General features: G+C 46.9%; 1 long non-coding RNA gene across 1 annotated transcript; it reads left to right on the plus strand.

The window, feature by feature from the left end:
* The first annotated feature begins 4,001 nt into the window (after positions 1-4,001).
* On the plus strand, positions 4,002-5,473 carry LOC132542479 (uncharacterized). Its single transcript, XR_009553488.1, has 2 exons — positions 4,002-4,121; positions 5,061-5,473. It is a non-coding gene; the product is annotated as an uncharacterized LOC132542479 (long non-coding RNA).
* The last annotated feature ends 3,042 nt before the right edge of the window (positions 5,474-8,515 follow it).

Below are 8,515 nucleotides of genomic sequence, written 5' to 3' on the forward strand. Positions count from 1 at the left end.
TAAGCTGTCAATATCATCATAAGACTCCTATAACAATACCTTGCTATCTGATTAGTATGGTGCAGACCCATCAGATCTCTGCACAACTGATCATATAAAAAGAATTATGCCATCAATGTTGCTGTCAGACAGAGCACCTGCTTCTCTCTGCACTGGATAGCAGCTGTTCAAACAATGCAATGTAGTTTTTCTTAATATAGACATCTAGATGTGTCAAAATTTGCAATAGATTTAAATTAGAAATGCTATCATTGTTTTCCTCTTATTAAAAAGAAAAATCTACCTATCTAATCCAAACTTACTCTACTTTGCTGATTTTTATACAAAGTCAGCTTGTCCTCTCAGGTGGGGTTTGCCTAGGGCAGCAAAGTGCCCTGAAACTATTTATCCTGTGTGAGTGATCACCAACTGGGAGAAATGTGGCTTTTTTTCTAGCCTGCCTATAGCATTTATTGAGAGAGAGAGAGAGAGAGAGAGAGAGAGAGAGAGAGAACTGGTCCCTGTTCAGGTGCCAGATGCCAGGCTAGCTTCGCAGGCGGGAGACAGACCACCAGGAACTCATGGCTGAGCTGGGATGCAATGCAAACTAGTGGTGGAAAACAGGGTGTGACTAGGAGAGGGGGCGGAGCAAAATGAGAGTGTGAACCAGTGGGATTAAACCAGTGCCCTGCAGGCAGGGCAGTTCTCAGGTAAAACAGTAATTATTTAAATAGACCAGAGCGTTAAGCAGGGGGGAGCTGGCATACTGCCAAATGAGAGAGAGAGAGAGAGAGGACCCAGGGAACTACTATGGGTATTCAAAGAGTTATAAAATAAAAATCTATGTTTTCTTTTCATATATGTGTAATATGTTAGATATAATAGCATAATGCAACTGGAAAGACTTTAATTTCTTAATTTTGTGGAGTCCCCATTCCAAGAAGTACTCGGTACTCTGAGGGCCAGAGACAATGTTTTCCTGTTTATTTCCCAACCTAACCTTAGGTCCATACATTAACATTCAGTTTTCATCATATTATAACTCAGAAAAACGAATGAATTCTAGAAGCATCTACACTGGGGCTAGACAATAGTATATTTGTTTCAGAGCATATGTTACAATGCACAAGGGCCTGGGTTCAAGCCCTCAGCTACCAAATGCAGAAGAAAGTTTCTTGAGTGGTGAAGCAGTGCTGCAGGTATGTGTGTGTGTGTGTATGTATGTGTATGTGCATATGTATGTACATATACATATTCACTTATCTCTTCTATCTTGATTTATGTCTCTATCCATTCTGTAAAAAATATCCTTAATGATGATATAAATGCTAGAGACTACTAATCTCTATGGGTCATTTTCAAGTCTAAATTTATGGGGCAGAAGGACAGATCACTACAGAAAGAAAAACAAGGTATATAGTGCTGAAAACATAAGAGCCTGTGAGAGGTAAAGATTACCTTTAAGGGAAGAGACAATTACTTACTGGTTTCCAGTTAAATTACATCAATTACAACCAGCCCCATCCTATTGTAATTATTGGCCTTTGATTTTCTAAAATGTGTTGTGTACACACACATACACACACACACACACACACACACACACACCCCTCTTCTTTTTAGTCCTAATCTATTGCTTTCAATCAAACAAATGCTAACTAAGAGAATAGCTTTTCATGCAAATATCTAAAATTATCTGTCTGCTTTATCGCCACCAGAGTTGTCTCTTGGATTTGGTGCCTACAGGGTCAATACACTGATCCTGGAGGTCATTTTTTCCTTTCTTCTTTATTTTATTTGCTAAGACAAAGAGAAATCGAAGGGGAGACAGACAGAGAGCGAGAGAGTCCTGCAGAACTGCTTTGCCACTCATGAAGCCTCCCCTTCCCAGTGGGGAGTGGGGGAGAGGGGACAGATTACCATGACCTTAAGCATGGTAGTCTGTCCTCCTCACTGGGCATACCTCTACCAGGGCCCCTTAATTAGTTTTTAACAAAAGAAATGAATAAAAATCCAGTTACAAGTGGTGGTATTCAATTCTCCTACATCTCTGAAAAAGTGCCCTATACATGCCAGTTTTGACATTGGTTACTGTGTTTTAACTACTTAATGGCATGCTTATATTCAATATGATAATTTCTATAGCCTTATAAACAAATGATATGGGTATTATCAAAGACCAGTGCAGAGTTGACATTTGCTAATTTTCTACTTTAAAGATGTTTTTGATGACGTTCATGATGTCTACTGCTTCACTTCTTTCTCTGTCAAAGGCTTTGGAAGACAGGCACCCAAGGAAACCACAGTAGTCAATAAGATTGCCATAAACGTGCCTGCTGGCTATTTTTCTCAACGAATTTTGTTCCTAGAGTAGAATACCCATAAGGTCTTTCCCCTTTCCATACCTAAATAGTCATTGATCTTCCTCAAATGGAAAGGATGAGGAAACACATTTTCTTCTTTGCTTTGCTTTTAAAGACTTGGTCAAAATTTCTTGTTCTACTTGTTTATCTTTGTCACACAGTTTCTATAGAAAAATAAATTGCTTTTTTCTTCTTCTTTTTGCTTTACTCCTTTTGAAAGCAGAGTCTATAAAAATTATCATTCCCACCTTACATACCAGAACAGGATTGTTCTTCAGAGTGTAAAGAAAATATCCTCAGTCAGTGCAAAAGGTTTAATATCAAAGGTTTATTAAAGCAACACAGCAGACATTTTTCAGCTACAATCTTCATCATAAGACTGAGCAACTTAGAAAAATATCAAGAACTGAAAATTTTGGTCAGTTAAAAAACATTTTATTTATGTTATTATTATTTATATTTATTTATTTATTTATTTAATTTAAGAAAAAAGACATCAATAAAACCATAGGATAAGAGAGGTATAGTTTTGGGAGTTGGGCTATAGCGCAGCGGGTTAAGCACAGGTGGCACAAAGTGCAGGGACCGGCTTAAGAATCCCGGTTCGAGCCCCTGACTCCCCACCTGCAGGGGAGTCACTTCACAGGCGGTGAAGCAGGTCTGCAGGTGTTTTATCTTTCTCTCCCCCTCTCTGTCTTCCCCTCCTCTCTCCATTTCTCTCTGTCCTATCCAACAACGACGACATCAATAACAACTACAACAATAAAACAAGGGCAACAAAAGGGAATAAATAAATAAATATTTTTTTTAAAGAGGGGTATATTTTTATTCTTTAAACTTTATTTTATTTATTTATTGGGTAGACACAGGCAGAAATTGAGACAGAAAGGGAAAGAGACAGAGACACCTGCAGCCCTGTTTTACCACTTGTGAAGCTTTCCTCCTGCAGCTGGGGACGGAGGACTCGAACCTGGGCCCTTGTGCACTGTAACATGTGCGCTCAACCAGGTGTGCCACCACCCGGCACCTTATTTATATTATATACCTTGGGAATCGGAGCCCATCATCTTCACTGGTGCTCCCAGCACCCTGTGCTCAGACCTCACTCACTGCACAGCCCCAGCGAGCTAACAAAGTGGACCGAGAGACAAAGTGCAAACTCTCGGAGGACACTGAGGGCCTGCGGCCAAGGCCGTCCATCCCCTTAGGCGCTGGCGGGCTGGTCCCCGGGAGGTGGCTGGGGCTGGAGGGCGTGGCGTGGCGCGGCGCGTCGAGGGGCGTGGCAGGGCGTGGCGCGGGGCGTGGCGCGTGGAGGGGCGGGGCGCCCGGAGCCTCTTACCTGGGCGCGGTGAGCGCGTGGGCGCGTGGGGCTGCTGCTGCTCCGCTCGGGAGGCTGTTGCTCGAGCTCCCGCGGCCGCGATGGTCCCGCCGGGGCGGCGACGTTCTCGGCGCACACGTTCTCCCGCGGGCTGCTGCGGCGCGGGCGGCGGCTCGGCCCGCTGCGGCCCCCGGAACCATCCAGCTCCGGGCCGCGGCGCCGTCTTTGAGCGCCTGCGCGGGGCCCGGCTCGCTCCGGTGGGGCCGTGTGCCTGCAGCCCGCTCGCGCGTCCGCACCGAGCACCCGGGCGGGGACCCGCCAACGCCACTCCCGCGCGCCGGGCCGGCGACGCTTTAGCATGCGGGGAGCTGCGAGACACACGCTCCCGGGCGGGCGAGTGAGGCGGGACGGTTCGCGGGCTCGTTGACACTGCAGAGCCGCCCGCAGCAGCACCGCCGCCTGTAAATCCCGCCTTGCCGGGCGTCCGCGCACGGCTGCGGGGCAGAGGCGCTGTGCACACCCGGGGGGGTCCTCCGAGTGGTCCTCCACCTCGGGGTGCTGGTCCCTTCAAAAAAAAAATCTTTGCAGTGGCAGAGGTGCCAAGGGACACGGTGGGGCTGATCTTTCAACTATGTACTCCAGCCAGGGTGTAACTTCTTCTCCTTCTCCTTCTCCTTCTCCTTCTCCTTCTCCTTCTCCTCTTCCTCTTCCTCTTCCTCTTCCTCTTCCTCTTCCTCTTCCTCCTCCCTCCCCCACCCCCTCCCCCCTCCCCCACCCCCTCCTCCTCCCCCCTCCTCCTCCCCCCTCCTCCTCCCCCCTCCTCCTCCCTCCTCCTCCTCCTTCCTCACTCCCCCTCCTCCCCCCTCCTCCTCCTTCCTCACTCCTCCCCCTCCTCCCCCCTCCTCCTCCCTCCTCCTCCTTCCTCACTCCTCCTCCTCCCCTCCTCCTCCCTCCTCCTCCTTCCTCACTCCTCCTCCTCCCCTCCTCCTCCCTCCCCCACCCCCTCCCCCCTCCCTCACCCCCTCCTCCTCCCCCCTCCTCCCCCCTCCTCCTCCCCCTCCTCCCCCCTCCTCCCCCTCCCCCTCCTCCTCCCTCCTCCTCCTCCTTCCTCACTCCTCCCCCCTCCTCCCCCTCCCCCTCCTCCCTCCTCCTCCTCCTTCCTCACTCCTCCCCCCTCCTCCTCCTCCCCCCTCCTCCTCCTCCCCCTCTTCCTCCTCCTTCCTCACTCCTCCTCCTCCCCCCTCTTCCTCCTCCTCCTCTCCCTCCTCCTCCTCCCCCCTCCTCCCCCCTCCTCCTCCCTCCTCCTCCTCCTCCTCCTTCCTCACTCCTGCTCCTTCTCCTTCCTCACTCCTGCTCCTCCTCCTCCTTCCTCACTCCTCCCCCTCCTCCTTCTTCCTCAGACCGACTATTTGTTTTTTCCTCGGATCGCCTGTCAAACGCCACACCTAGCAGCCTCAGCGATTTCTGGCGGAGCCGCGGAGGGGACCCCGTGGCACTGGAGGCAGCTCAACCCTGCCGAGCCTCGGAAAGTCTCCTGGGTGGGAGAGCTCCTGCACCTCCGGCTCACTTTTCCCCTGTTTACTTAAGTTTCCAAAACTAAAACAAGTCACCGGCTACCCTGATGTAGGGCATCTTCTGAATACAGTGCTAACAGTCCAGGTGCTGGATTCTGCAAGGAAGAGAAAACATGTAAGGGCAAAGGAAAAATAATTTGAAAAGAGCAGTTGTCTGAGATGACTCCTTTGGCTGCAGAAGTTCCAGAGTAATAAATGATGAGAGGGCTGTGTTATACAGCAGAGAGTCTTTCTGACCAGATGATTTGAAAATATTCTTTGGTTCTCAGATGATTGACAGTAAATCCATCAATAGTTAATCCAGCAGCTGTTAATGTCTTGGCATAATCGTCCAGAGTAAATATTTTAGCGTCCAGCCAAAGCTAATGCTGTTCCTCCAGGGTTGATTTGAAATTACACACACACACACACACACACACACACACACACACACACACACACACACAGAGAGAGAGAGAGAGAGAGAGAGAGAATAGAGTTGTCTAAAGGTGCAAGTTGCATTTATTATGCACCCTGAGGTTTAGGATTACTCCAGGAACCAACACATCTGCTCTGTGCCTGTTACCAGCACGAGAAAGATAGTCTGACAGATAGCTTTTGTATTTTTAGAATGTAAACATCCTCACATTGAGATAAGCCTTCTCACTTACTCATTACTAAGGACACTGATTTGTATGCTTATTCTTAAAAGTATACCTTGTTTGACATTGCTGCAGAAAGAAAATACCAAAATTTAAATCATTGTAAATCAGAAGAATGTGAGTGTATAATAATTACTTAAGCTGTTCTTAAGGGGTCTTCCCATCAGTGAAGTTTATTTTGAAAACAAGTCTTTCATGAGTCCCTGAAGGTTAGTAAGATGAGGTTCTGGCAGAATGGGACAGGCAGGAAATTCCAGAAGCAAAAGTCTTCCAGGAAAATAATACCCATCTTCCAATGCCCTGCACTTCTAAGTTGGAAAAAAGTATAGTTGCTACTGGACTCAGATAAGTATTGGTATCTCCAGCAATCTAAGGTGCAGAGAAAGGGGAGGAGCCCTTAAAGCTTCAAGTCAACACTCTGGATTGTACTTGGAAGCAAATAAGTAACCTCTACAGAACGGCACACCTGTGAGAAGTGTTCCCTGTGGCTTGCACAATTTAATAGCATGTGCAGTTTTTATGTCCTGCAAACTGCAACTATATCCTTCTCGTCTATTTTTAAGCCTCTATACTAAAGACTTACGGTGGAAAATAACTTGAGGATTGCATTGTCTAGCAACAGACGAAAGAAACATAAAATACATGAAGACAACTCCCAATTTTTTACCTGTGACATAACTAAGAACTGTGTCTTCACATCCTTAGCCAAAGCAGAATTAAGTACTCTAGAGGCTCAAGCTCTAAAATAATATCTGGCCTCTAAAGGCACTCTGACATGGAAATATTAAAGTACAAGTAGAAGCAGAGATTTGTAGGGGGAAAAGAGATCTTCTCTCTCTATTTTCTGCAAATGTATGCCTACTGAGTAACTGTCTTTCTGATACAGAATCCCTCCTGTTTTCAAACCTTCCCACCATAATTTCCCTAGGACCATTCTTGCTCATTCCCAGCATTGGTGAAGGGAATTAATTCATAGATAGGACTGGGAACCTTGGTAAAGAGTAGAAGGAAGGTTGTCAGGATGGCAACACATACGAGTGGTATGACAAAAAGAGGTCCTTAAACATAGTAAAGGAACATTGTTGGGTAGTATGCCAGCTCCCCCTGGCTTCTGCTTAACCATATGCCTATATAGGGATTGATTTGATCCCATTCAAAGCTTTAGTCTATTTACATAAATCACTTTTACATTTACATAAAGCACCACACTCCCTCCAGGGCATTGGTGGTTTAGTGGTAGAATTCTCACCTGCTCCACCCCGTCTCCTTGTCACACCCTGATCCTCTCCTTGTCACACCCTGATCTTCCACCAGTCACTTTTTGCTCCACCCTCTCTATGTCACATCCTGTTTCCACCCTACTTGGAGAGTATAAAAACAGCTGCTCTTCTGATTAAAGACACTTGGAAATTGCTTTCTGGCTCCGAGAGTTCCAGAGTGTATCTCCTGCGAAGTTAGTGCGGCATGAGTTCCTGATCCCTCTCCCACGCAGCAGCCTAGATCAGCTCCAGTTGAGTTCTCTCCAACCCAGAGAGCACTAGCTCGGGAAGAAGCACCCTCAGGCTATCCCGGCAGAACATGGCAGTGTTAGGTTCGGTAATCCAAGAAATTCACCAAGAGACCAGGGTGATGTAAAGACAAAGAGCTTTATTTACTAGCCCGGGATAGGGGCTAGGGCTAGTAAATACCCCACAGCTGTATTGGGTGCTCGACCTTGAACCCCAGCACATGAGGAGATATATAGAGTATGGGTTAAATAGCATACATGACAAACTTAGCCTTGTGGTTCTCTTCTTTACACATCTGGAGGAAATGTGGAGAAATGTTTAACAATCTCTATCTCTCCGGAGATGCCTTGGAAATGCTTAATGGTCTCTATCTCTCCAGAGATGCCTTTCTTAACAGTCTCTACCTCTCCGGAGATGCCTTGGCTCTATCTCTCCGGAGATGCCTTTCTCAATGCTCAGCTTATCCTTATCTTTGTTCCTGTTGACTCAGGGCCATGGGTTCAATTTCCAGTAATGGTTCTGAATTCCAGTACCTGTTCTTCTGAAACTGGGGCCTATCTCATTTCTGCAGTTTTTGGAGCTTGTCATGGAGTCACTGCAGTCTGCACCCTTTATTTCTTCTGTCAAATGACCACCCCTGGCAGAGTCAGTTAATTTGCCACTAAGGGCTTAGTTCTCTGGTTGCTATCAAGCAGCTCAGTTGAACTGCAGCTACCCAAGCAGAAACCATCTGGCTCTATGCTAAATCAACATCTCTGACTCGACTCTGCACCACTCCCACTGCTTTGTCGACACTAAAGCCAGAGACACAGTAATATGCAACCTCTTCTTTCTTTTACTTTTTAAAAAATATTTATTTATTTATTTTTCCTCCAGGGTTATTGCTGGGCTCGGTGCCTGCACTATGAATCCACCGCTCCTGGAGGCCATTTTTCCCCCTTTCGTTGCCCTTGTTGTAGCCTTGTTGTGGTTATTATTGTTGTTGTTGATATTGTTCGTTGTTGAATAGGACAGAGAGAAATGGAGAGAGGAGGGGAAGACAGAGAGGAGGAGAGAAAGACAGACACCTGCAGACTCCCCTGCAGGTGGGGTAACCTCTTCTTTCTTTAGTGTTTGCTTTACAATTTTCTAA

This window comes from Erinaceus europaeus, chromosome 13, assembly GCF_950295315.1.
Source record: "Erinaceus europaeus chromosome 13, mEriEur2.1, whole genome shotgun sequence".
Taxonomy (NCBI): Eukaryota; Metazoa; Chordata; class Mammalia; order Eulipotyphla; family Erinaceidae; genus Erinaceus; species Erinaceus europaeus.